General features: G+C 45.7%; 1 long non-coding RNA gene across 1 annotated transcript; it reads left to right on the forward strand.

Annotated features, from left to right (window-relative positions):
• Nucleotides 1-1,512: 1,512 nt before the first annotated feature.
• Nucleotides 1,513-4,260, forward strand: LOC123092074 (uncharacterized). Its single transcript, XR_006444191.1, has 3 exons — nt 1,513-1,754; nt 2,564-2,636; nt 3,917-4,260. It is a non-coding gene; the product is annotated as an uncharacterized lncRNA (long non-coding RNA).
• Nucleotides 4,261-14,851: the final 10,591 nt, after the last annotated feature.

Raw genomic sequence — 14,851 nt, forward strand, 5'->3', positions numbered from 1 at the left:
TTTTTCTAGGATCTTACCCGACTCTTCGAATTATCAGGAGCGATTCTCAAATTCATTTCCAAGTTTGACGTAAGAATGAATTTTCATCAGTCACATGCCTTCTCCAAGGTCGTTTTCAAATTCTTTTCATCTTTGGCTCAACATTTCCTCTTTTAATTCTCCCAGAGTATCTCAACAATTCATGGTGGTTCTCATCATCATTCTCAACATTTGAAGACCGAAGAAGGATTTCTCTTAAATCTTGGTCCATTCTCTTGAATATTCATGGTTCTAGCTTCATGCTATCCTCATAATTGTTTTGATTGTGACAATTCTTTTCTTACCATCCGGAGCATTTCATGAGTTGTTTCCATTTCTTTCCTCGGAAGGCCATCATGTCATAATTCTTCATTCTCAGCGTGTAGCTATCATTCTCCAAATCTTACCGGTGCATCGTTCAAATACCCTAATCAGTTCATGATCTCTTTGTTCTCATGTATTTAAATCCCTTCAAGTATCTTCATTCGTTTTCAAATTCTTTCCGGTGAATTGTGCCTTTGCTGCTCTCTTTTGCAATTTTTACGGTGGTTCGTTCAAGATTTCACTTCCTTTGTTATCATATCAATTCATTCGTTCTTTTTAATCCCACCGTGGTTCCATTAATACCTTCTCAAGTTTGCGCTATATCTCTCTTAATCCTGTCTATGAGAATAAGTAGTATGCCACATCTGTTGATTGCCATCAATTTAAATTGATGAAAGATAGGCATGACATAATTTTATTCTTGTTTCATCCAAGTGATTAATTCCTTCTTCCGGAGTTTGTTCATCAGAAAGTAATTCTCGGTTCCAAGTTATTCATCTCTCTTGCCCGGAGTTCAAAGTTTACTCATTTCGTAGGTCCATCTAAATCATTGCAAGGCTTCAATTCTGGTTCTCTTCAACCTCCAATTCTTCTTCATAATCATTTTCTATTTCGGAGTTCCAAGTTTTCCGCATTATCTCGTCGCGAAGCTCCTTCTAAATCATCGTTCACCTTGTGTTTTCAAGTTCTCTTTCTTTTTATTATCCTTTTATTATCGAAGTTCTTCATGGAGGCTCTAGATGGTGGTTCATCAAGGATTCTTTTCATTCTTCAATTGTTCTTCAAGATTTCTCTTGAAGTTATGACCCGCCAAGCTATACTCAAAATTAAACATGGTGCTCAACACATGTTTTGTTTTGAGGCGTTCAAGTATTCTTCTTCTTGCATTTCGAAGTGCAATTCTTTCTACCTTATCTTTTGATGTGGTGCTATATCATTCTTGACAATTTCCATTCGTGTTTCGGGTTTCACATGTTGTCAAGAATGAGGTATTTTAAATCCATCATTTTCTCTTCGTTCAAGAGATCTTTTCGACCAATCAACTTCTTCGTTGGAGTTATCTTGTGTCAGATTTCACCTAAAGCTTTTCCTTAAGGCCTCGTTTGTTTCGCGAGTATTGGAGGGGTTTTCAGCGGAATTTCCCCGCGAGGCCCAGATTCCTCCGGAATACCCGTTGGCCCATTTGGTACGCAAGGTTTTCTCAGCCCAACCCCTTCGATTCCCCTTCGACCCACCTGTTCCCACGTGGTTCAGAATCATCTCGCCCCCCTCGAGGATTTGGCCGCCCTGACTCGAGACGACGCCGCGCCGCCTCCTCCCCCAAGACGTCGCGCCGCCTCCTCCCCCAAGATGCCGCGTCGCCTGACTCGACGCCGGCGATCTCCTCAGGCCTACTGGATTTCTCACCGGTGGTTAGTCATCGCAGCCCCTCCCCCCTCCTCTCTATGGCCGCCACCACGCGCACGCCCTGCGTCCGCCTCATCCTCACCGGCGAGCACGCCAAGAACGGCGTCCCCTACCCCAGCTCCACATGGACCCTAACCCTAGGCCTACCCAGCTAGCTTGCCAAGAATGCCCGCCTCCTCTATCCTATATGTTTGTTTGTGCTACCGGGCTCTCCCCTCCCCTTCCTCTCCATGGCTGCCACCGCCCGCACGCCCTCCGTCCGCCTCGTCCTCACCGGCGAGGACGCCAAGAACGGCGTCCCCTACCCCAGCTCCACATGGACCCTAACCCTAGGCCTACCCAGCTAGCTTGCCAAGAATGCCCGCCTCCTCTAGCCTATCTGTTTGTTTGTGCTACCGGGCTCTGTTCTGATCCAGTGGCAAAACAGATGTTGGCTGATGCCCGCTGTTCTATAATGCCTTATTTTCTATACTGTTGTTCTGATCTAGTGGCAAAACAGATGCTAACTCTGTCATGTGACTATCTTCTAATACAGTATCTTTAACTCCTGGGAAGCTTTCTCAGCCTTCTTGATTTTCCCGGTTCTTCTCATTTAGCTTGTCGAAGAGCTCAATTGACTGGAAATAATACAACCTTATTTGATTTGTACTATATAATTTCCTAGCCCTGCTTTTGTGTTTCCATTACTGGTTGAGGAGTCTTGTTCCTTTCATGCAACATTTGTGAATATCTCTTTTATTGTAGGCAGCTTTAATATGTCTACTAATAGGCAGCTTAAATATGTCTGCCATGCTGATATGTTCTTTTTTGATAGCCTGCCGCTCCGATTCTTGTTGGGGTGCACGAATTACCTCCGTATTGGGATCCAGTTGTCACGCCTAATTTCGGTAACGTACACAAGCCTTTTGGCCTCTTGTAGTCTTATTCTTATTTTTTGCTTGTTTATTCTAGTTTGAGGCTCTTGTAGCTCTTGTAGTCTTAAATGCAGTTCATATTTGTTGCTTCCTAATTCTAGTTTTAGTGCCGAGATGAACTCCGAGATTATCGATCGAATTAGGTTGAACTGCGACAATAATAACTGTTTACTGTTTAATGATCTAAACGTCTTTATATTTCTTTGTGCGGCATTATTTGTTTTCTGCTACTCTGAATCTGTGTTGAATCATTTTAATAGTAGTGAATTTTGATGGTTATATGATTTTGCCTTGTCTTGCCAAAAAAAGAGGATACAAATGATGTGGATCCGAGAAAACTACCCTTGACCGTTTGATTCAAGGGTATATATATATATATATATGTCAATTCATGATCAGCTCAACTAGATTAGCTCTCGCGGCTGATTGCTTTGTGCAAGACGTACTATATAGCAGCGATTGCTTTTTTTCCTTGTAAGAAGTATTAATATATGGTTGTTGGTCGCTTCTGTAGTTTGCATCATTTTCATGGAATATTATTGTCCTTTGTCCTACCATCCTGTCAAGTTAAACTTGAATAATCAAGAGAGCGTGGCCTTTGGTCTTGTTCCAGCTTCTAACGAGTAAAATGAATTTGTACATGGAAAATTTCTTTGCTACTCCAGAGTGTGTACACTGAAAATTTGATACCATTGTACACTGAAAATCAAGACTACAAATTTGCCTGCTTGATCTTGCTCCTTGCTTGCTTGCTGTTGGAACAAATCAGGAGTAGTATCGAACTTCAACAAAATTGTTGATCTTGTGTACAAATGCCATTAAATCAGGAGTAGGATTTTCTGTAGCTCCAATATAAATTCAGTATTGCTGTAGCTTCTTGCAGTACCAAGATACTGTCAGTAGCAAGTATTTGGCTGTGCAGTGTTATCTGTATTGCTTGTATCAGTAGTATCATCTGTATTGTTTGGAGTACTCATGTTTGCTTGCTGCGCACCTACAAAAAGAAAATGAAGAAAAAATTAAATTAATGTTGTTTGCTGGAAACTTTGCTTTAATATATACAGCTTGTTTCTTGCTAGTAGTACAATGCTCCTACTACAAGTACAATACTCCTTGCTTGTTCTATTCCTGAAACTTGCTGTACTATAGGCCTACTTATGTTCCAGAAGGCACTCTAATGTTCATCTAGCAAAACTTATAATTATGAGTTATTCTGAAGGCACTCTAATATTCATCTCTTTTTGTTTCATAAGGTTCTCAAGCACCAGAAGAAGCAACAATAAACAAGCTGGAGGGATAACTTTCTCTCAGATTCTCAAAGATAGATGATCATGACACCAAAAGATGGATATATCTGTATGCGAAATTATAACTGATCTTGAGCTATTCCAGAAGTACTTGTGTTGTGTTATATTTGCTGCAAAATTATGTTGGGGCTGTCATGAACTGTTGTTGCTGCGAAAGATCATGTTGTCATGATAAATTATGATTCCTGGGATTTGGGATTCGAAGTCATGTTGTTATGATAAATTATGATGTTGTTGTGATGATATATTGATAATGCTGCTAAATTATTCCCCTGTAGCAGCTTTTCTCATTTTTATTAGGTGGCCTTTACAATTCTGTAGCAAGGATATAAGGGAGTTAGTTACATTGTAAAGATTGAATTTTTAGATGTTCTACACCATGTTATGTCAATCTGACAAACCCTGCCTACCAAACAGAAATTTTAAACGAAGAGGATTGGGGATGGAGGGGTTTTGGGGATTCAAGGGGTTTTGAGGGGATTGGGTGGAAGGGAGGGATTCACCAAATCCTCCCAAATCCCCGCCTCCGAAATCCTCCCAAATCCCTTTGTGCCAAACAAGGCCTAAGGGTTGTTGCTATTTGTGGTGATTATGCATGACCCAAGCTTGCTCTTTATCCTCTTGGTGGAAGAAGTTTTCATCTCTTTGGTGCTCTCAATCAAATCAATGGTTTCCATTAGTGGCCGGTTGTCACCTCATAGTCTTGAGATGTTTTCCATAAGCCCACAACAAGCTTGTGCTTCTCGTTGTTGATTTTCCAACAACTACGTTCGATTCTTCTTTGCAAGGATTCTTTCCAAGTTCATTTGTGGCACAAGTTGTCATTTTCTTCTCCGTCCCTTTATCCCAACGGTCTAGCTTCTATTCTTTCGTTACGAAGGCATTGTGATGTTGTGCTCTTCACCCATCACCTCGTTTTGTGAGGATCGTGTTCTTTTCTTGCTTATCCATTTAACAGGAGTGTTGTATCATCTCTTCAATATCTTTTCATCTCATCAAGTTTTTCTTCTCTTTTCTACCGGAGTGCTGTCCAAATTATGTCATTCTTGTTCCTTGGCTATCTCATTATACCGAGGTGGTCATATTCTTTTCGTTCGTGAAGCTCTTATTTCCATATCTTTCAACCTTCAAGTTCTCGTAATACTCCTTGTTCCTCTTTTCTAACAGATTGTTTGCAATCTCGTTCATCTCTGTTGTACTCTTTCTTCTAAATTTCTCAACCTCTCAAGGTTCATGGTTTCACTCGTTCGTCAAAGAAGCAACTTAGTTTACCTCTTATCTTCCTCTTCCTTTTCCCTCCGGTGCCATCCTAGATCTCGGGACAAGATCCTCTCATAGTGGTGGAGTGTTGTAACGCCCCGGATACAACTTTCCATATTCGTAACTCCAACTCTTGCCTTTTCCGGAGATGCGATATGATTTTTCCTTCGTGGTTGGGTTTTTATCTTTGGTTTTGCTTTTGTTCATGTCTTGCATTTCATATCATAGCATCATGCGCATTGCATCCGCATGTTTTCATAAAACCTCATACCCATTCGTAGTTGCCGCATTCCCCTTGCCTCCTTTGACCGTTCTGAGACCAACCACCCCCTTGCACGCGATCGCCTTGTTTCTCTGCATAGCGCATAGACCCCTCGCGCGTGTCCGAAACCATCTTCCGAACCCGACCCGCACGGTCATAACCGATGAGTCCGAATCATCCCCCAACATCTATAAAACATCTCCGTTTTCGTTTTTGGACCCCCTAGCCTATTTTTCTCGACCGCCCGATTTCGATCGGACGTACCAAATTAACCCCTACCCTAATCCCCTTATTGTATAAATAGTCGCCTAACCCTAGATCCTAGGGGCTTGTCCCATCCATTCCCCTCCTTGCACCGCCACTAGCTCCACCTGGTCTCCTTCTTCCTCGGGATCCCTCCCGATCCCCTCGATTCACCTAGCCAGCGCCTCCTCCTCAATTTCAGCGCCACCAAACCAAATCACGGCAGCCGAGCGCCTTCCCCTTCCTCTGCCAGCTCGATCTCCCGCATCCCCGACTCCCGAGCTCCTTGATCGTCGCCAGCGCACCCAGCAGATGAGCGACGTCCCTGCTCCTTTTTCCTCCCTCCTCTGCTCCTCTCTCACTGCTCTTCTCCCCACCCCCCGTTTCTTTCTCTACAGGAGGAAAGCACCACGCCACGGCCTCCCCAAGCTCTACTTCATCCCCGTCTTGGGTCCATGAGGAGACAACCACGCCGGCCGCCCTTCCCCATCTCGATCGGGTCCAGGACCCCGCCGCCTCCAGCCATCTCTCCGCGGTCATGGCCCTGATGGGGGTTCCCTGCCCCGAGCCTCTGTCACGACCAGCACCCGACCAGCAGGTCACCAGCGCGCCCGATGCCTCCTCCTCGGGCATGCCTGGCCGCGCCACCGGACCCCCAGGTCGTCCCGCTCCCTGCCATCTCCCTCCTCTCGCTTTCTCTGCCTCCTCTAGATGCCTCTCACCTCTCGGCCTCTCTCTCTGTTCAAGAAGGAGCACACCAGCGCCATGGAAGCCTCCCGATGGACCCCGGCCTCCTCCCCGCCTCACCGGAGCAAGCCAGCAGGCAGGTCGCCCTTCTCGCGCCCCAGCCCTCTCTCTTTTCCCCCTCTCCATCTCACCGTCTCTCTCTCTAATCTCTCCGCTCTCTCTTCCTTTGCCCAGAGGAACCCCCATGGACGCCATGTTCGAGCTTTGCCTCACTGCCGTTTTGCGCCCGTACCAGCCGGGAAATGGATGGATCCGTCTTCCCCGTGTTCATCCTCATGCCGCTCCAGCCCCGCTCTAGTCCCGCGCCAAGTTGTCGTCCCCTTCCTCTCCTGAAGCCGTCGCCCCGCCAAGTACCTCGTCCTCCTCTACTTCGAGCAGGAGGACAAGACGCCCCGATCTGCGCCTCCCCTTGCCGGATTTGGACCCCGGCGCCTCCCCGCGCTCCGTTCCGCCCGTTCCGGCCGGTTCCAGCCGATTCTGTCGCCAGGACACCCCCTGCGTCTTCCTCTCCATCGCCATGGTCCTGCTGCTGCTTGTGTTCTTCAGAAACGAGAGCAACAGCTTGCTCATTCCGAGCGTTGACCGCACCTGCAGTGCCTGGGCCAGCAGCCTCCAAGCCCAGCAACCAGCCTCCCAGCGCCCTCTCCACCGAACGGGCCAAGGCCCATGGGTGAGCCGCCCCTCCAGTTCCCCTGTTCCTGTTGGGCCAGCAAGTTTTAGCCCTGGATGTTTTTTTTACCTGTCTGCGAATTTGCTAATTATCCAGAGTATTGCAGTTTTACAGAAAACCTCTGTTCTTCATGCATTTAATAACTCACAAACCATGCATCGGATTAAAATGATTTTAACATGTAAAATGCTTAGAATTTCATCTAGTTTCATAATATTCAATTTCTATCCATGTATGAAATGTTTAAACTGCTGTTTGTTTAAATTTGCTCAAATACCATGCTAAAATGATTTATTTCATAACTAATTAACCGTAGCTCCATTTTAAATAAACTTTATATGTAAATGGGGTGGAAAAATGCCTAGTTTAACATGGTGGATTTTATTTTCCTATTTAACAACCTTAAAATATGGTTTAGGGAAGAACAGTACCAAATTCATAATTTGCATATGGGGATTTTTCCGGAATTGTTGTTTGTTGTTTCCGGCCTCATTTAAACTTGCCTAGATAGGTAGTTTCATTATGCTTCACCCCTTGCCATGTTTAACAACATTTAATATTGTTGAGTAGCTTATACGAGATTAAACTAAATATGTCAATGTGGTGTTTTGTCAATATGCAACTCGTTGCATATTGAGCTCCACTTAACTTGTAGTATTGTTTGTTGCACTTTGCCATGCCCTGCCTCATTAAACCAGACATGCATCATACTTGTTTGTGCATCATGCCATGCTTATGATTGTGCATTTACCATGTTGTTTGTTTCTTTCCAGTGTTGCTTCTTAGTTCCAGTAATGTTGCGATTGTGAGGATTCGTTCGACTACTCCCGTTCGTCTTCTTCATGGACTCGTTCTTCTTCCTAGCGGAATTTCAGGCAAGATGACCGCTACCCTGGATCTCACTACTATCATTGCTATGCTAGTTGCTTCGTTCTATCGCTTTGCCCTGCTACCTATCTCTTGTTGATCAAGCCACCCAAATTGCCATGTCAGCCTCTAACCTTTTCACCCTTCCCAGCAAACCGTTTCTTGGCTATGTTACTGCTTTACTCAGCCCCTCTTATAGCGTTGTTAGTTGCAGGTGAAGTTGAAGATTGCTCCATGGTGGACATGATTATGTTGGGATATCACAATATCTCTTATTTAATTAATGCATCTATATACTTGGTAAAGGGTGGAAGGCTTGGCCTTATGCCTGGTGTTTTGTTCCACTCTTGCCACCCTAGTTTCCGTCATACCGGTGTTATGTTCCCGAATTTTGCATTCCTTACGCGGTTGGGTGATTTATGGGACCCCCTTGACAGTTCGCTTCGAATAAAACTCCTCCAGCAAGGCCCAACCTTATTTTTACCATTTGCCTCACCACCGCCTATACCCTTCCCTTGGGTCGGCCAACCCGAGGGTCATGTTTATTTTAGCCCCCCCCCCCCCGGGCCAGTGCTTCTCTAAGTGCTGGTCCAAACCGAGCAACCTGCAGGGCCACCTCGGGGAAACTCGAGGTCTGGTTTTACTCGTAGCTTGACTTATCCGGTGTTGCCCTGAGAACGAGATATGTGCAGCTCCTATGGGGATTGTCGGCACATCGGGCAGCTTTGCTGGTCTTGTTTTACTGTTGTCGAAATGTCTTGTAAACCGGGATTCAGAGACTGATCGGGTCTTCCTGGGAGAAGGAATATCCTTCGTTGACCATGAGAGCTTGTGATGGGCTAAGTTGGGACACCCCTGCAGGGTATAAACTTTCGAGAGCCGTGCCCGCGGTTATGTGGTAGATGGGAATTTGTTAATGTCCGGTTGTAGATAACTTGACACCAGATCCGAATTAAAATGCATCAACCACGTGTGTAGCCATGATGGTCTCTTTTCGGCGGAGTCCGGGAAGTGAACACGGTTTTTGGGTTATGTTTGACGTAAGTAGGAGTTTAGGATCACCTCTTGATCATTGCTAGCTTCATGACCGTTCTGTTTGCTTCTCTTCTAGCTCTCATTTGCGTATGTTAGCCACTATATATGCTTAGTCGCTGCTGCAACCTCACCACTTTACCCCTTCCTTTCCCTTTACGCGTTGCTAGTCTTGATACCCATGGTAATGGGATTGCTGAGTCCTCGTGGCTCACAGATTACTACAACAACAGTTGCAGGTACAGTTATGTGATGATCATGACACGAGAGCGATGTTTGCTTGTTTTGGAGTTCTCCTTCTGCTTCTTCTTTGTTTAGGGGATAGGTTCCAGGTCGGCGGCCTGGACTAGCAGGGTGGATATCATTTGAGTTTCTGTTTGTGTTTCATCCGTAGTCGGATGGTGCTCTTATGTAAGATGATGTTGTATTCGTGTGGCATTGTATGCCTTTTGTATGTATCCCCATCTATTATGTAATGTTGATGTAATGATATCCACCTTGCAAAAGCGTATCAATATGCGATTCTATCCTTGGTGGGACCTTCGAGTCTCTTTAGGATAGTATCGCATATTGGGCGTGACATCGGAACTCCATGCAGACATACGATCCTGGTCATGTATATTTTTGCCAACTTAGCACTGGTGTAAATGGTCTTCACTCGGATGAAATGAGCTACCTTCGTCAAACGATCGACTACAACCCATATCGAGTCATAGCCTGAACGAGTCTTGGGCAATCCTGTGGTAAAATTCATGCCTAGCTTATCCCACTTCCATTCGGGTATCGGCAATGGTTGTAGCAATCCTGCTGGCTTCTGATGCTCTTCCTTCACTCTCTGACATACATCACAAACTGCTACATACTCCACAATATCCTTCTTCATTTCGGTCCACCAGAAACTGTCCTTCAAATCTAGATACATCTTGGTATTTCCTGGGTGAATCGAATACGACGAATCATGGGCCTCTTGCAGAATCAGCTTCCTGATCTCTGGATCATTTGGCACATATACACGGTCCTCAAACCATAAGGTATTGTGCTCATCCTCATGAAATCCCTTAGCTTTTCCTTTGCCCATCCTTTCCTTTATCTCGGCAATCTCCTTGTCCGTCTTCTGAGCTTCTCTGATCTTATCCATCAAAGTAGATTGAATCTCCAATGCTTCTACATAGCCTCTTGGTACTATCTCAATACATAGCTTACGAAGATCCTCTGCTAACTCCTTGGGTAACTCCCCGGTCATGAGTGTATTGACATGGCTCTTGCGGCTCAACGCATAGGCTAGTACGTTAGCCTTTCCGGGATGATAGTGCAATCTCATATCTTAATCCTTGATGAGATCCAAACATGTCCTCTGTCTGAGATTCAACTCCTTCTGCGTGAAGATATACTTCAAACTCTTGTTATCCATGTACACCTCACAATGGTTTCTGATGAGAAAGTGTCTCCAAGTCTTCAACGCATGCATTATGGCTGCTAACTCCAAATCGTGTGTAGCATAATTCAACTCATGGGGTTTGAGCTGCCGTGAGGCATATGAAACAACTCTTCCCTCCTGCATAAGCACTGCTCCAAGTCCTCGGCGAGAAGCGTCGCAATACACTTGATAATCCTTGCGTTGATCTGGAAGAATCAACACTAGAGCTGTAACCAAGCGTTTCTTCAACTCTTGAAAACTGGCCTCACATTCCTCAGTCCATTTGAACTTGGTGTCCTTCTTCAACAACTCCGTCATGGGATTTGCAATCTTCGAGAAATTCTCAATGAACCTTTGGTAGTATCCTGCAAGTCCCAGAAAACTCCAGATCTCTTCAACTGTCGTGGGTGCTTCCCAATTTGTCACAGTGACAACCTTGGTGGGGTCTACTGCTATTCCTTCTCCGGATATAACATGTCCGAGGAATCCAACTTCCTTCAACCAAAACTCACACTTGCTGAACTTGGCATATAACTGATGTTCTCTGAGCTTCCCAAGTACCAAACGCAAATGCTCCTTATGCTCCTGTTCATTCTTCGAGTAGACTAATATGTCATCAATGAACAGCACGACGAACTTATCCAAAAACTCCATAAACACCTTGTTCATCATGTTCATGAAATAGGCAGGTGCGTTAGTCAGACCAAATGACATAACGGTATACTCATATAGCCTGTACCTTGTGGTAAAAGTTGTCTTAGGTATATCCTGCTCTCGAATCTTCAGTTGGTGGTATCCTGACCGCAGATCGATCTTGGAAAATACTTTAGCTCCTTGCAACTGGTCGAACACATCATTGATCATCGGCAGTGGGTACTTGTTCTTGATTGTCACTTCATTCAATCCACGATAATCAACAACCACCCTCAATGATCCATCCTTCTTCTCCACTAGAAGCACTGGTGATCCCCAAGGTGACGAACTTGGGTGAATATAGCCTTTATCCAGTAACTCCTTAATATGCTTCTTAATTTCCTCCAAATCCTTTGCGGGCATCATGTACGGTCTTTTAGATATTGGCCCTGTGCCTGGCAAAATCTCAATCAAAACTCAATGTCTCTATCCGGTGGCATGCCTGGCAACTCTTCTAGAAATACATCAGGGAAATCCTTCACCACTGGTACTTCCTCCTGTATAACTCCTGATAAGGAATTCACTTGAGTCCTCTTCGGCACATGCCGGGATACATACTTAATCCTCCTTCCTTCTGGGGTGGTAAGCATAATCGACTTACTGGCGCAATTGATGTTCCCTCCATACATCGATAACCAATCCATACCCAATTCACATCCAAACCTTGCGACTCTAGAATTATCAGGTCTGAGGGTAAAACATGCCTACCTATGGTCAAAGGCATCTAAAAACATCCTTGGCTTGACATATGTTCCGCTCCTGGCAAGCTTACCAACATAGGTGTTCTAAGAACCTTGGTCGGCAGTTTATACTTATCCACAAATCCCCTTGATATGTATGAATGTGATGCACCAGTATCAAAAAGAATGATTGCAGTAAATGACTTAACCAAAAACTTACCTATTATTGCATCTGGCTGGGCTTCAACCTCCTCCACGTTAACGTGGTTCACTTGTGCCCTGTTGAAAGGGTTGGGCTTCTTCTCAGAGCTTCCATTGCCATTTCCATTCTTTGCTTCAGAACACTCCGTGGCATAATGTCCATTCTTCCCGCACTTGAAACAAGTAATGTGACTTAGATCCTTCTTGGCGGGCGTTGCTGGGTTGGAACGGTTCTGACCGTTACTTCCTCCATTACCATTCCCATTCCTGGGGCCACTATGGTTATGCGAACTCCCTCCATTGTGATTGTGACCTCCATAGTTATGTTGAAGGGGTCCTCCCGAGTTCGGGGTAAAACGGGGTCTCTGCGATGCTCCAGAATTGTACTTCCCTTGTCCATACTTCCTCTTGCGGTTGTCAATCTGCTGCTGCTTCCCTTCAATCATGCGAGCTCTATCTACCAACTCCTGGTAGTTGTTGAAGGTTTCCACCATCAACTGCATGCTCAGCTCATCATTCAGTCGTTCCAGAAACTTCTCCTGCTTAGCCGCATCTGTAGCGACGTCATCTCGGGCATAACATGCTAACTTACGAAAATCATCCACATACTGGCCCACTATGCATCCTCCTTGGCACAAGTTGCAAAACTCGCACTTCTTCATGGCCATAGCTCCTGCTGAAACATGGGCAGTGTGAAAAGCTTGCTGAAACTGGTCCCATGTGACAGTGTTGATGGGGTAGGTGGCTGTGAAATTCATCCACCATGATGCTGCGGGTCCATCAAGCTGATGTGCGGCAAAATGCACTCTCTCCGCATCTGTGCATCCTGTAGTGGTCAACTCCCTTCCACTCTTATGGAGCCAATCATCTGCACAATCGGATTGGTACTACTAGAGAACACCGGCGGATTCAGCCTTAAGAAATGGGCTAAGTGATCAACAGGTGGTGTTGGTGGTGGGTTGTTGTTGTTGTTGTTCCCCTGGTTATGATTCTGGACTAGTATCTGCATCGAAGCATTCTGCTGCTGGATTAACTGAGTGAGCTCTGGCGGGAAAGCAAATCCATTGTCGCATCTCGGAGGCATCTGACGGGTTTAGAAAAGATGAGAAAACAGAATAGAATGAGGTATATAGGGAAATCACTACCCATACGCACATGAGACAAACATAAACAATACCACTTCAATCAATTCAAACAAGGGCATACATCGGTCTAACTATCATTAAAAAAGTGCTCAGACTATACTATATACATGGGGGAATACTACTACTGATATGGTGGTTGTCGGTGTCAAAACCGGCGGATCTCGGTTAGGGGGTCCCGAACTGTGCGTCTAGGCGGATGGTAACAGGAGACAAGGGACACAATGTTTTTACCCAGGTTTGGGCCCTCTCGATGGAGGTAAAACCCTACTCCTGCTTGATTAATATTGATGATATGGGTAGTATAAGAGTAGATCTACCACGAGATCAGAGTGGCTAAACCCTAGAAGCTAGCCTATGGTATGATTGTTGTTCGTCCTATGGACTAAAACTCTCCGGTTTATATAGACACCGGAGAGGGCTAGGGTTACACAGAGTCAGTTACAATGGGAGAAGATCTTCATATCGTATCGCCAAGCTTGCCTTCCACGCCAAGGAAAGTCCCATCCGGACACGGGACGGAGTCTTCAATCTTGTATCTTCATAGTCCGGGAGTCCGGCTAAAGGTCTTAGTCCGGCCATCCGGACACCCCCTAATCCAGGACTCCCTCAGTAGCCCCTGAACCAGGCCTTAATGACGACGAGTCCGGCGTGCAAGTTGTCTTCGGCATTGCAAGGTGGGTTCCTCCTCCGAATATTCCATAGAAGATGTTGAACACCAGGGTAGTGTTCGGCTCTGCAAAATAAGTTCCACATTCCACCATAGAGAGAATAATATTTGCATCAATCGGATCTGCTGACATATTCCGCGGCGTGACATCATGCCACGGCCAGGCTTTTATTCATTTTACTGTTCCACCTCAGCGCGTTTAGCGAGGCGGTTTCCTTGGCACGTCTTGTCAAAGCAGAGATCGTGTCCCCTTATTCCAGGATTCTCATCAATACGGGCGTGGGTAACCCAACTGTGACTTAGGTATGACTCCCTAATTGAAAGCGAGTCTGAAACGGTTACGGGGAGGGCTCTTGGTATTCACCTCCTTTATAAAGGAACCAAGGCCTGGCTCCCTTCTTCTCAAACCAATCAAATCCGCCCCTCGCTTTGAGTTCCAACACCCAAAGCTCTAGTTTTAGGCGCTTCGGACTTTTGACGATGTCCGGCTCCGACCTTCAAGGCCGGTGGATGCCTTCCTCCATTACGGAAGAAGATGTACGAAAGCTGAGAGATGCCAGGTATCTAACCGACGAAATCTCGCATAGACTGCCTGCTCAAGGGCAAGCTGTTCCCGCTCCCCAGCCTGGTGAAAGCATGGTGTTCGCATCTCACTTCCTTCGGGGGCTAGGCTTCCCGATCGATCCCTTTGTGAGGGGACTTATGTTTTACTACGGGCTGGAGTTCCACGACCTAGCTCCGGAGTCCATCCTCCAGATCTCATCATTCATTGTCGTGTGTGAGGCCTTCCTCCATATCACCCCTCACTTCGGATTGTGGCTAAAAACTTTCGAAGTGGAACCGAAAATGGTCGAGGGGCAGCACGCTGAGTGCGGAGGGGCTATAATAAGCAAGATGGACGATGCTCCATGGCCCGAAGGCTCTTTTCAAGAGGAGCTCGGCTTATGGCAACGGGACTGGTTTTACATCACAGCCCCTAGGGGCACCACATGGGTGG

The sequence above is a fragment of the Triticum aestivum genome, chromosome 4B, assembly GCF_018294505.1.
Source record: "Triticum aestivum cultivar Chinese Spring chromosome 4B, IWGSC CS RefSeq v2.1, whole genome shotgun sequence".
NCBI classification, from domain to species: Eukaryota; Viridiplantae; Streptophyta; class Magnoliopsida; order Poales; family Poaceae; genus Triticum; species Triticum aestivum.